The sequence below is a fragment of the Saccopteryx bilineata genome, chromosome 4 (assembly GCF_036850765.1).
Source record: "Saccopteryx bilineata isolate mSacBil1 chromosome 4, mSacBil1_pri_phased_curated, whole genome shotgun sequence".
In the NCBI taxonomy this organism is placed as follows: Eukaryota; Metazoa; Chordata; class Mammalia; order Chiroptera; family Emballonuridae; genus Saccopteryx; species Saccopteryx bilineata.
In genome coordinates, this window is record NC_089493.1 from 21,182,848 (window position 1) to 21,197,368 (window position 14,521).

Genomic DNA, 14,521 nt, shown 5'->3' on the forward strand with positions numbered 1-14,521 from the left:
CTGCTTCCCAACTTCAGCGCAAACCCAAACCGCTTTGCGCGGAAATCGCAGCGAGGAGCCCCCTGGCGGCGTCCCACTCACACTACAGCGGGCAGACTCAGCAGACGGGTCGGGAACTGGGCTCTGGGGCCACCTGCTGGGGAGAAGTGGAGATGGCGAGAACAGCTCCGGCGTTGCAGGGAACTCGGCACCCAGCTTTGCGATGTGGATTTGAAGCCTGTAGGTAAAATCTGGTCTGCCTAAGAGTTTTATGGAGCCATATACTGCTCTCTTTTCCCCAAAAGATGGGAAGATAAAGAATACTTAAGTAGTACACTATCATCTACTCATCATTCTTCAGACCGTAGCCAAAAAAAAAAAAAAAAGTTTAAAATGTAAATCGAATTGTGCCCAACTTCCTAATGAAAGCCTTCCATTGCTTAACTAATTCTTCTTGGGATCAAAAGAACATCAGTTCCTCACGCGCTGTATGATTGCATTTATATGAATTTCTGGGACAGGAGGGGAGAATTATGATAATGGAAGTCAGAATAATGATTAGGAGAGATTGATTAGAAAAAGACAGGACTCACCAGGGATGGAAATGCTCTATATTGTAATTGAACTGGAAATAAGTGAATGTATACTTTTGTCAAAATTCACTACATTGACTGCTTAAAATATGCGTGTTTCAATGTTTTTAGTGGGTTTATTTATATAATTATCAAATATTGGAAAAAAAAATCCATGTTCCTCAAGTAGGCGACGGGTGAAGAGACAGTGACACACTCATATAGTAGAATACTCTTTTGCAATAGAAAATGAAATGAAATTTTTTTTTCTTTCTTTCTGAAGCTGGAAACGGGGAGAGACAGTCAGACAGACTCCCACATGCGACCGACCGGGATCCACCCGGCACGCCCACCAGGGGCGACGCTCTGCCCACCAGGGGGCGATGCTCCGCCCCTCCGGGGTGTCGCTCTGCCGTGACCAGAGCCACTCTAGCGCCTGGAGCAGAGGTCAAGGAGCCATCCCCAGCGCCCGGGCCATCTTTGCTCCAATGGAGCCTTGGCTGCGGGAGGGGAAGAGAGAGACAGAGAGGAAGGAGGGGGGGTGGTGGAGAAGCAAATGGGTGCTTCTCCTATGTGCCCTGGCCGGGAATCGAACCCGGGTCCCCCGCACGCCAGACCGACGCCCTACCGCTGAGCCAACCAGCCAGGGCCGAAATGAAAAAATTTTTTTAAAGAAAATTACATATAAATTCTTGAACCTGACCAATAATAAGGTTTGACAACATGGACTACTAAGCTTTTCCTGTAAAAAGCCAGATAGTAAGTACTTTAAACTTTGTGGGCTACCTATCATCTTTGTCATATCTCCTTCCTTCTCCTCTTTTATACAAACGTCTACAAATGTAGAGGTCATCCTTAGCTGGTAGTCTGCACCAAAACAGGCCTTTGGCAGGATTTGACCCAGAGGCCAGAGTTTGCCGATTTCTGACCATCAAAATCAGCCCTTCCTCATCTGCGCAACCTCATTTCACAATCTACTCCGCTTGTTCCCCACGGGCAGCCACTCTGCTGGAACTGGAGCAAGACACTCATTATCACCTCTGGGCCTTTGCTACTGCTGAACTCTGTGGCTGGAACAATCCATCTCCACATCTTCACATCTTCAAGGCTTAGTTTAAATATCACCTCTTCAGAAAGGCTTTCCTTGAACATCTTGTCTAAGGTAATGATCCCCCTTCTATCACCTCTTTCATTATCTCCAAAACACTTATCACTGATTATTATTATTGATGAGTTTATTCGTCTATTGCCTGCCTCTTGCTGCTCTTCCATCCCTATCAAAATACACCATCCATGAAACAGGAACACTGCTGATTTTTTTTTTTTTTTTTGGTCACTGTATTTCTAACACTAAGAATAATGCCTGGCTCAGAGTCAGTAAAGAATAAATATTGAATGGACACATTTTCAATGCTTATATTAGTTATTTGTTGCAGAATACTCAATAACTCCCAAAAGTAGAGACTTACAACAACATTTAATATCTCAGCATTTCTGTGGAGCAATTTGGGAGTGGCTCAACTGGATGCTTCTGGTCCAAGGCCTATTGTGAGTTTGTATCCAAATGACAGCTGTGGCTGTAGTTGATAGCTTGACTGCAATCTCACAAGTCACTTACTCTAATAGCTGTTATATAAATTGCATCAATTATCTGTGAATTGTATCACTTGAGAATGTACACTTTCACTTTTTCCTTTCCAATCTGGGAGCTTTCATTTCCTTTTTCTTATCTGTGCAAGTTAGAACCTCTTTGGGATAGAAAGAATAAAGGCAGACATATTTATCTTACTCCTAGTCATTGGGAGAAATCATTTTTTCATCATTAAATATGATGTTACCTATACAGTTTCCATAGGTGCTTTTTATCAGGGTGAGGAGGTTTTCTTGTGTTTCTCATTTGCTCAGAGTTCTTCATCGGGACTGGGTAGTAAGTAAAATGCTTTTTCTACATCAATTAAGATGAGTCAACATTCTTTTTTAGTTTGTTAATGTGGTAAACCACAGTGATTGATTTTTTTAAATTTTTTGTTGTATTTTTCTGAAGTGAGAAGTGGGGGGGGGTAGACAGACTCCTGCAGGTGCCCAATGGGTATCCACCTGGCATCCGCCCCATGGGAGGGGGTGATGCTCTGCCCATCTGGGGCATTGCTCTGCTGCAACGGGAGCCATTCTAGCCATTCTAGCACCTGAGGCAGAGGTCATGGAGCCATCCTCAGTGCCTGGGCCAACTTTGCTCCAATGGAGCCTTGGCTGTGGGAGGGGAAGAGAGAGACAGAGGAAGGAGAGGGGGAGGGGTGGAGAAGCAGATGGTCGCCTCTCCTGTGTGCCCTGGCTGGGCATCGAACCTGGGACTTCCACACGCCAGGCCGATGCTCTACCGCTGAGCCAACTGGCCAGGGCCTACAGTGATTGATTTTTGAATGTTAAACCCATCTTGCATTCCAGGGATAATGCAAGAGTTATAAACCCCCCTGGATAATGATGTATTAAGATTTTTTAAAAAATGTATTCTAGGGTTAGATTTGATAAAATTTTGTTTAGAAGTTTTGCATAGATGTTTGTAAGGGATAATGGTCTGTATTTTCTTTTCTGCTATGTTTCTGTTTAGTTTTTGTTTCAGGATAATTCTGCCACTACAAAAAATGAGTTAGGGAATATTCCCTCCTCTTCAAATTTCTATAAGAGTTTGTGTAAGAATCAATATCATTTCTTTTTTATTTGGTAGAATTCATCAGTGAATCTATCTGGACCTTAAAGTTTACTTGTTGCAAGATTTTCAACTACAATTTTAATTTCAAAAATAGATGTAGGGGTGTTTATTGTAGTCTCTTTGTGTCTTTCTGTTTATAGTGTATTTCTTACAGATTAGTATAAAATTGGGTGATGCTGACATTATTTGCCTTTTATTTGGATTGCATAGATTATGCACATTTGATGTCATTATTGATATTAATTTAAGTTCATAATCTTACTACTAGTTTTCTGTTTGTCCCATTTGTTTTTTTGATGCTTTTATCCCCCCATTATTCAAACCTTCTTGGGTCAATTCAGGAATTTTTATGATTCCATTTTATCTTCTCTGTTGATTTTTAGCTATAACCCTTTGGTTATTATAGTGGCTGCTTCAGAGTTTATAGTTTACATATTTAAGTTGCCATAGTTTATCTGCAGTTGATACTATGCTACTTTATGTATGGTTTAAGAACCCTACAAAAGTATTACTTTAATCTTTCCTCGCCTCTATGCTTCTGTCACTATACATTTTATCTATACGTAAGTTATGAACTCTATGACACATTGGTATATTTGTAAAGATAGCCAATTATCTTTTAAATAAATTTAAATCATAAGAAAAGACTCATATATATATATATTTTCACTTAGTTATCCTTTCCTGTGTTCTTCATTCCTTAGTATAGATCTGTATTTTCCACTGACATCACTTTGCTTTTGCTTGAAGGACTTTCATGAACATTTCTTGTAGTATAGATCTGCTGGTGATGTATAATTCCATCTTTTTTTTGGTGTGTGTGTGCCTGAACAAGGATTAATTTTGCCTTCATTTTAAAAAAATATCATTGCTAGGTACAGAATTATAGATTGAAAGTTGTTTTTCCTTACAGTACTTTAAAAATGTTGCTCCATTATCTTGTTATTTTCATTGCTTCCAAGGACAAATATTCTGTTATAATTTTATTTTGAAATATGCTTTTTTCTTTCTCATTCAGGATGCTTTTAAGGCTTAGGTATCACTAGTTGAAAGTAATTTTATTAGCATGCGCTTTGATGTGCTTTTCTTCATATTTCTTATGTAGTATTTTGAGGTTTTTGAATTTTTTGTTTAACAATCTTCATCAATTTTGGAAAAAATTCAGCCACTATTTCTCTCTAGATATATTTTTTATGTCCCCTTATCTCTCCCTACTCTCCGATCCTCAAAAACACTGAATGTTAGGCTGATTAAATTTGTTTCACAAAAAATGCATTGATGCTTCTTTTTTATTAAATTTTTTTTCTGTTTGTTTTTCATTTTGTTTAGTTTCTTTTTGCTATATCTTCAAATTCAGTATTCTTATTCTCTGAAATAGTTAATCTGCCGCTAATCTTATCAGTATATTTTTTATGTCAGGTGAAATTTTCATATCTAGAAGTTCAGACTGGGCCTTTCTCAAATTTTCCCTGTCTTTATGTAACTTTTTTTTTTACTTTTATTTTTATTTTTTTATTTTTATTTTTTGTATTTTTCTGAAGCTGGAAACGGGGAGAGACAGTCAGACAGACTCCTGCATGCGCCCGACCGGGATCCATCCGGCACGCCCACCAGGGGCAAAGCTCTGCCCACCAGGGGGCGATGCTCTGCCCCTCCGGGGCGTTGCTCTGCCGCAATCAGAGCCACTCTAGCGCCTGGGGCAGAGGCCAAGGAGCCATCCCCAGCGCTGGGACCATCTTTGTTCCAATGGAGCCTTGGCTGCGGGAGGGGAAGAGAGAGACAGAGAGGAAGGAGGGGGGGTGGAGAAGTAAATGGGCGCTTCTCCTATGTGCCCTGGCCGGGAATCGAACCCGGGTCCCCCCGCACGCCAGGCCGACGCTCTACCGCTGAGCCAACCGGCCAGGGCCTTTATGTAACTTTTGATGTCTGTGTTCGTGTCCTCAGGCTACTGAAACAAAGTACCACATACCTGATGGCTTAAAGCAACAGAAATTAATTCACTCTGTATTCTGGAGGCTAGAAGTCCGATATTAAGGCATTGGCAGGACTGTGCTTCCTTTGAAGGTTCTAGAAGATAATTCTTTCTTGCTTCTTCCTAGCTTCTGATGGTTGCCAGCAGTCCTTGATGTCCACTGGCTCTCATCGCCCCGGTCTGCCCTCTGTCATCACAAGATATTCTCTCTGTGATCTAAATTCCTTCTTCCTATAAAAACAGCAGTCACTGGATTAAGGCCCACCTTAATTCAGTATGACCTCAGTTTAACCTGAATATCTGCAATGACTTTATTTCCAAATAATGTCATATTCACAGGTACCAGGTGTTAGAATTGCAAAATATCTTATTAGGGGTACACAATTCAACCTCTAATACGTCCTTGTGCGATAATTCTAACATCTTTATCAGTTCTGGGTAAGTTAGATTGGTTGATATTTCTCCTTAAATTTAGTTACATTTTTCTTCTTCTTTGCGTGCCTGATAATCTTTATTTGGATTGCATTGTAAGTTTAACCTCTTTTGTGACTGGATTATTTGTTTTCATAGAAATAGTCTTGAGATTTGTTATCAGGTGTGGTGAAATTACTTGGAAAGAGTTTGATATTTTTGGATCTTGCTTTCAAGGCTTGTGAGGTGGGACCAGAATAGCAGCACTATTCTGAGTACTCTATGTAATATTCCATGAATTATAAAGTGTTTCCATCCAGCTGGTGGGAAGAATTGCTATTCCTGGTCCTGTGTGAGTGACAGACGTTTTTCCCTCCAGTCTTCTTAGATGCTTCTTTCTCTAGCCTCAGTTTCTTCACATACTCTGCTGAATACTCCAAGGAGAGACCCTTCCTCGTCGTTCTTTAGTGTTTTCTCTGTATGTGGCTCTTTTTTCTATTAGTTTGTCCATCTACAATGATCTTTCCCAACACTCATCTCTGTCTTCTCAATCCAAAGCATCCTCTGAGCTTTACCCAGGTTCCCCCTGCTTGAGCCATGGCCTGGAAGTTCCCTCAAGGCAGGAAGTTGTGGGGATCAGAAGACTTACCTTATTTATTTCCTGTCTCATGGGAATCACTGTCCTTTATGCGATGTCTGTTGTCTTTAAAATCATTGTTTCATATATTTTGCCTTTTTAAAAATTTTGGTGGGAGGAAAAAAATCTGCTCTCTGCTTTTGTACGGCTCTATTTTTTTGTGGGGAACATAAGTGATATGCCAATATCTGCAACGTTTTATAAAGATTTAGAGAGCATGAAATTGGCTCATTGGTGATCATAATGTAGGTAAAGTCTCCTGTGTCTAACAGTTTCAATTCAGGAAAGTGGAACAAGCCTTCAGGATGACCATGTTCTAATAGCCTGCTCAGCAAATTGCTGTGATTATCAATAAGACAATTTTCTTTCCTCGGCATAACTTTGAAACTCAGGCAAAGAAACGCAGGAGATGAGAAGCTGAATCAGTTTAAGTGTAGAGAACAGTGTTTGCGCTCAGATCCATTACACACACACACACACACACACACACACACAAAATGCTTTTAAATATGACAGATGAATAAGAATGGCTAAGAATATTACATTTTCCTCTTGCAGATAAATCATTAGCATGGTTCAGATATCAGAAAGTGGTGTTTAGCAATGAATTCCTCTGTGTTTTATTTATTTCAAAAAGGTACCTATTTGTGTGGAGCACAGGCTTATGACTTAGATACAATAAAAATGTTTTATAGTTTTGGATTTGTACATTAATAATTGTTCATTTTGACCTAAATGCAAAAAAATATTGCTGTATTTTATGTGTAGAATGGTCTTGACAGTGACAAATACCTGTAATTAGTAAGTGTGTGGCTTAAAAGAATATTATGGGATCAGCAGTACACAAAGAATGGCTGAAGATAATTCTTTCAGTAGTGGGCAATACCATCTTTTCAATTCTTTGTCTTTTTATTTTGACTCTTTTAGATTTGCAGTTAGTTTGAAAAACTGATGCAGGAAGAATCAGCAACCAGTTATGGTCATTTTGTCCTGGTGTAAATAGAGTGGCTTTCACCACTGTCTTCGTTCAGAGAGAATTTTGAGTAGTTCCATTCAGCCCCAACAAATTAGGATGTTGGGGCATTTCCTTTAATCTTACCCATAGCATCTCATTTTGGTGTTCTATCTTCCTTCTTATCACTTATAACTGTCCAGTGATATTACAAGAAGGTTTGACCATCTGTGGTGGCTAGATAGAACCAAGCAATGTCGAATGGTACTTGTGCTGGGCAATCACTGGGCAAAATACAGGCTGTCTTTTCTTCGTGCCAGTTGGAGGACAGCTAGGTTCAGGCTGTGAATAGTACCTGCTTGAGTAGAAGCTGAGCAGTCTATGGACATGGGCTTTCCTCCAACCCTTCAGGTCTGTGCTCCACCTCCCATAACTCTCCAACTCCTCATTCTGTGACCTTCTTCTGTGTTTCTCATTGCATTCCCAGTAAAAACTCCCTTTTCTTTTGAGGACCGCTCTTCTTCATGTTTTTGATGCTGAGCTACCTGAGGATGAACACTCTGTTGTTTATCTCCTCATTTTCACTGCATTTCTAGTGTCAAATACAATGTTTGGATCCCAGAAAGATTCAGCATACATTTGCTGAATAAATGTTGTTTTGAAACATTAAAATGTTACCAAATAAATGAAGTTACTATTATGCTTCTGCATGTGCATGGGGCAATTTAATGGCTGTTCTTGATGATGTTAACATCTGTATTAGGTGTAGAATATTCTTGAATAACAGCTGTGAGCAAGCAGCTTGAAGATAGATGCAAAGATATAGGTAGATCACTAGAATAATTATTTCATGTTCAAACCTCACAGTGTTGACTGGCCAGAGGAAATATTTGAATTATGATATGTCACAATTATTTATGAGTGTTTGTGTGTGTGGGGGGGGGTGGAGGGGGAGGTGAGAGAAAGAAAAAGAGATATAAAAAGAGGATGGGAATATAAAAAAGTTAGGTTCCAGCATTTGAAAGGCTTAGAGTCTAATATAAGGTACCAGTTGGGAAATGGATGATTAACAGCACACAATTATTATAATAGGGAACCTGTGTCATTTAATGTGATGTAGCTCTTCTTGAGGTAGCCAGGAAAGTTTCAGAGATGAAGTTAAATTTGATTTTAGCCTTGTGGAGAAAAATATCAATGGTTTTTTCATTTTTATTTTTTGGCAGAGCAGAAGGAAATGACCATCTTTGTGACTAATTTGGATTTTCACTTCTTTGCTTTTCCAAAGATCAGTTCTTTGTTGAGGTTTTTAAAATTAGCTTTTCTTGGTTGAAGCCGACTTCTCTTGAGTAGAAGATGTCTCTTTCATGTTCTAGAACAAGTAAGGAGATGCAGCAGTCATGAAATGACATCCTCACGTTCTACTTTTGGTTTGTCATTAATGAGCTATGAGATCTTAGGTGGGCCACTTTCTTTGTTTCCAGGCCTAACAGGTTTGACTAGATAATCTTCTCTGTTCTCCTCCAGTTCTTAGAATCTGTGAGCCAAAAGACATTGGGCTTTGGTATTAAGGGGAATTTTACATTTCACTGCTGGAAATCACACCTGCCTTTTTTTCCCCAAGGAGTAACAGAAAAGTAGTCTATATTAGTATTGCAACTACTTTGATTTTTTTTTTTTCTTTTTAAAAAAGTAAAGTCAATATTTTAGGCTTTTCTTATTAAATTTGGCCTAAGGCAGCTCTAGTGTTTAAGCTTCTGGCCCTTAAAAAAAAAAAAAAAAAAGGAACAGGGCAAGAGGGCGCGTCCAGAGCTTCAGGTGCCAACTAATCCTGCTTCTTCCGGAAAACCACCCGAAGACAGTCGTATGGCGTCCTGGGATATGTAGTTTCATCTAGGGCCACTGTCCCTTAATAATTCCTTGGTTTAGGGGATAGTACGGACTACAACTCCCAGAGGGCAGAGCGGCACCAGCAGGGTCTTGTGCACTCGTTGTGGCTGGGCGGCTAGTTCAAGTTGCCATAGCTGCGAGTCTGGGCAGAGCACAGTCAGTTGCTCGGCTGCGTCGGGTCAGTTGCACCTTCCCTGTCACAAGTGGCCGTGGGAGCCGGTGGGGCCCCGGCGATGATCAGGCATTAAGGACTCGGGACTCTCCTCTATCTCAGGTACCTGCTTCCAGCCGTCCCCTGGTCCTTCTTGGCCACTTCCTTGTCTTGTAGATGTTTTAAGTCCCACTTCCCCTTGTCCTGGGGTGGGGAGCCTGGCTGTGCCGGGATTTGGGGTGGGGCCTCGGCTGGGGTGTGTGTGTGCGCCGAGCTGGGGAGGGGCGGCGTGCCTGGCAGCCAGACGCCCCCTCCCTCAGCATGGGCATCCCCAGTCTGGTCATTGCCAAGTTATCCAGGGAATTTGGACGTCGATGTCCTTTGCGAGCAGCTTGTCCTGCCGCTAGCAGCTACCAAGCCTAAGCTGTCAAGGAGATTGGCTTCGTTTTGGAGGTGACTTGCCTGGCCTGGGATATAACTGGCCGTTTTGTACCAGTTCTGTAGTCACAAAAGCTGGCTTCTCTAGGGAACGCCTCATCAGTCTTTCCTGTGCCAGCAGGGGAGTTGCCCCAACGTTAACAGTCCACGATTTGAGTTATTTCGTAGGACTACCCGACATTGAATTCTGGCTGCAATCTTGATTGGTTTGATGGGGTCTCAGTCACTTCCGCAGATTTCTTGTAGAACCACTTTGTAACGTTGTGCCGAGTATTATGTTAAGTATCTAGCACAGGGCCTGGCACATTGGAAGTGCTCAGTATTTGTTGTTTATTTTTATTGATTATGAAAACAGCGCTGTCAAATTGAAATGTAATGGGAGCCACACACTGAAGTTTTAATTTTTTAATACTTACATTATACCAGTAAAAAGAAACTGGTGAAATTAATTTTAATAATTTATTTAGTGCAATATATCCAAAATGTTTTAATTTCAACATATAGTCAACATCAAACTTATTGAGATATTTTACAGCCTTGCAGATTAAAAAAAAAATGTTTCTAAGTCTTCAGAATCCTGATTTTACACTTACAGCTCATGTGAATCCGAACTGGCCAGATTTCAAGAGCTCAGTAGCCAGCCACATGGCCAGTGACTGCTGTATTGTGCATATATACTGCTCACAAAAATTAGGGGATATTTCAAAATGAATATGAAGCAATATAAAAAGAAGCATTTTATGTTATTCTATTAAACAAGAACATCAGAAAAGCAAACAAGTCAAAGAAAGTTGTTCGATTTTGCAAATGAGATGCAAAATCAACTTTTATTTGATTGGTGAAAATAGACTATACAAAAGGCTGAAAGTCCTGGAGTGTCTGCACGTTCCCTGATCCCCTCATTTTTGTGAGCAGTGTAGATTCAAGATGAAAACTTTGGTGCTTCATATTGGCACAGAGAGATTGGGGTGTGTCTGTGACTCAGCTCACGGGGTGAAGGTTACTGCCTTGTTAGAAGAGGGAAGTGTGCATGGAATCCATGTGCTCCCAGCGTGTCCTGTCTGCCTTTGCAAGACCTGTGTCCCTTTGAACTCTATACAGTTGATTTTGATGAACTTTTCCAGAATATGTTTTTCTTGAAGTAGTTTATAGATATATTCCCAGACCTACTTTTTATGTGGACAGCTACCAGTTCTCTGGATAACTCTCTGTGGGAACTTACAGACTGTTTCAAACACAGTGATAAGGAATGGGAAATATTTCTGTGCACAGTTCTTTCTTACAACCAAAGACATTCGCTGTTATTTACTCAATTGCAATACTAAATGTGGGAAGAACTGGGTTGCTTATAAATTATTTCCTTTAGATCAGTGATCCCCAACCCCCGGGCCGCGGACTGGTACTGGTCTGTGGGCCATTTGGTACCAGTCCGCAGAGAAAGAATAAATAACTTACATTATTTCCGTTTTATTTATATTTAAGTCTGAACGATGTTTTATTTTTTAAAAATGACCAGATTCCCTCTGTTACATCCGTCTAAGACTCACTCTTGACGCTTGTCTTGGTCATGTGATACATTTATCCGTCCCACCCTAAAGGCCGGTCCATGAAAATATTTTCTGACATTAAATCGGTCCGTGGCCCAAAAAAGGTTGGGGACCACTGCTTTAGATGTCCCAAGCATATAGTTAATTAACTGGCTTAGAAATTCAATTGGGTCATGAAATTCAGAAGTAACATGTTAAATTCATTGCTTGACTTATTCAAGCCACTGCTAGACACGCTGAGAGAGAGTACTTTTAGCTAGACTTGGGCTACAGTTTCCACTGTGTGATCTAGCCAGCCCAAGAAATGAGCAGGCATGGGCCCAGATAACCACGGAGCAGTATGCTCAGTGGGGCTTTTGCATGACCCAAGGAGTGTTTTCTCTGTTTTCTGATACGCCATAAACTGTACATAGAGAGGGGGAGCTTATTTTTATTAATTTCTTATTTAAAAAAAAGTAAGGTGACAGGTGTGTTTTACCCCTTGTTTCATTTATCTGTAGGTGGTTTGGGGAACGTGTAGAGGCATCCGAAGATCATCTACTTGACTAGGCCTTTTGCCCTGAACCTCATGAAGAAATGATAGGAGGCAGACCTATGTGCCGAAGAAGAGCACTGAGCTCAGTGGAGAGCAGCTCGGAGATTTGGGGGTGTGCTTTGTAAGTATGCTTTCTCCCTGCATTTCGGAGATGACACATATTTATAGTGGAAAAGAATGTGTCAACAAACAGGCTTTTGAGAGTTGAGCAACCCCTTTCTAACATATTGCATAAAATTAAGTGGAATGATTGTGCATGGAATGTTATAAAAATTCAGGGGAACGAACTAGATACCTTAACAAAAGCAGCAATGATGCGCCTGTTTTTATTAGCAAGTGTGCTGAACCTATTTTGTCCCAGGCACAGTAATAGGTGCTTGTTAGGTGTTAGGTATATAATACTCTTGCATGTTACTCTTTTTTTTTTTTTTTCAGAGACAGAGAGAGAGTCAGACGGATAGACAGGGACAGACAGACAGGAACGGAGAGATGAGAAGAATCAATCATTGTTTTTCGTTGCGCATTGTGACCCCTTAGTTGTTCATTGATTGCTTTCTCATATGTGCCTTGACCGCGGGCCTTCAGCAGACCGATGAACCCCTTGCTCGAGCCAGCGACCTTGGGTCCAAGCTGATGAGCTTTGCTCAAACCAGATGAGCCCGCGCTCAAGCTGGCGACCTTGGAGTCTCGAACCTGGGTTCTCGGCATCCCAGTCCGACGCTTTATCCACTGCACCACCGCCTGGTCAGGCATTGGCATGTTATTCTTCATTTTACAAATGAGGCAGTTGGTCAAATAGCTTATTTGATTTGCTTGGGATTCTGGAGCCCAAAGAGCAGTTTTTATGTCTAGTTCTGATTACAGATCTCAGCCCTGCCAGATGCAAAGAGGCCCCATTGCTGTCTCAGATGGCTCTGTAATGGAATTTGATTGACAGTCAGCATTTTTAGATCACGATACCATATAAGCAGAGTTTACTGTTATTTATCTCTTTACATATTCAAAAGGTTCTATTATCTTTTTTAGTTTTTTCAAGATATAATGATTCTTACATTATTATTGAGGTAAGAAAGAGATATAGTTTGTGATTTCTGTAAATGAGCATATTCAACATGAATTGTCATTGATAATCAAGGACATAGTGTTTAAAACCCAAACTTTGCAATGTAGATTTAAATTTCATACACTTTTTTTTTAACATTTTCATGGCGCGTTTTAAAAAATGTTTTATTTATTGATTTTTAGAGGGGTGGTGGAGGAGCAGGAAGCATCAACTCATAGTAATTGCTTCTCATATATGCCTTTATTGGGCAAGCCCAGGGTTTCAAACTGGCAACCTCAGCATTCCAGGTCAATGCTTTCTCTACTGCTCCACCACAGGTCAGGCTATGTTGTATTTTGATGACAGGCACTTAAACATATAGAGCAGACCCATGGGGCCTTGTAATAACATTGTGTCTGAGATCTATGCTGTACAAAGTTCTTAGAATTAATTTTAGAGCTGGAAGAGTCTGGCAGGATCATAAAACTATAAATTCTCAACTGCAATCTTGACACATTTGGGAATAATATAGAAATAATCTAGAGTAGGTTCAGTAGTATCCATGTAATCATGTCACTGGGTTGATTCTAATATGAACTGTTTCAATATATTCATGTTATTCTGTAGTGCGTTTTTGTTCATTATAATGTAGTATTACTTGTCAGCACATAAAATTCTACCATATATTTTTAAACTGCTACATACTATCCCAAATGATTACCTTTAATATATCCCTTATCAGTAGATTTGTAGTTTAAAACAGTGGTCCCCAACCCCCGGGCTGCGGACCGATACCGGTCCGTGGGCCATTTGGTACCGGTCTGCAGAGAAAGAATAAATAACTTACATTATTTCCATTTTATTTATATTTAAGTCTGAATGATGTTTTATTTTTAAAAAATGACCAGATTCCCTCTGTTACATCCATCTAAGACAGGGGTCCCCAAACTACGGCCCGCGGGCCGCATGCGGCCTGAGGCCATTTATCCGGCCCCCGCTGCACTTCCGGAAGTGGCACCTCTTTCATTGGTGGTCAGTGAGAGGAGCATAGTTCCCATTGAAATACTGTTCAGTTTGTTGATTTAAATTTACTTGTTCTGTATTTTAAATATTGTATTTGTTCCTGTTTTGTTTTTTTACTTTAAGATATGTGCAGTGTGCATAGGGATTTGTTCATAGTTTTTTTTATAGTCCGGCCCTCCAGCGGTCTGAGGGACAGTAAACTGGCCCCCTGTGTAAAAAGTTTGGGGACCTCTGATCTAAGACTCACTCTTGACGCTTGTCTTGGTCACGTGATACATTTATCCATCCCACCCTAAAGGCCGGTCTGTGAAAATAGTATTTTCTGACATTAAACCGGTCCGTGGCCCAAAAAAGGTTGGGGACCACTGGTTTAAAACATTTTTTTACTACTATAATTCTGCAATGAAACTCTATACATACTTATTATACCCATAAGATATATACATCTTAGACATATATCTTTTGTTTTCCTAGGATAATATACAAGGTGGGGCAAAAGTAGGTTTACAGTGGAAAATAATACAATAATTAATAAATAATAATACAAGAATAAACTCTGTGTTCCATGTACCCACTACTGTAAACCTACTTTTGCCCCATCCTGTACACAGAAGTAGACTATCGGGGTTCAAATATATGCATATTACTTATATTTTACTTGCCTT

General features: G+C 40.3%; 1 protein-coding gene across 5 annotated transcripts in view; it reads left to right on the forward strand.

The window, feature by feature from the left end:
* The first annotated feature begins 9,239 nt into the window (after nucleotides 1–9,239).
* The window catches only part of CEP128 (centrosomal protein 128), a 447,508-nt gene continuing 442,226 nt past the window's right edge, over nucleotides 9,240–14,521 (forward strand). For all 5 annotated transcript variants that reach the window (XM_066276450.1, XM_066276451.1, XM_066276454.1 and 2 more), the window contains exons 1-2: nucleotides 9,240–9,394; nucleotides 11,757–11,912. The gene's annotated coding sequence lies outside the window, so the exon portion shown is untranslated. The remainder of the gene's footprint in view (nucleotides 9,395–11,756; nucleotides 11,913–14,521) is intronic.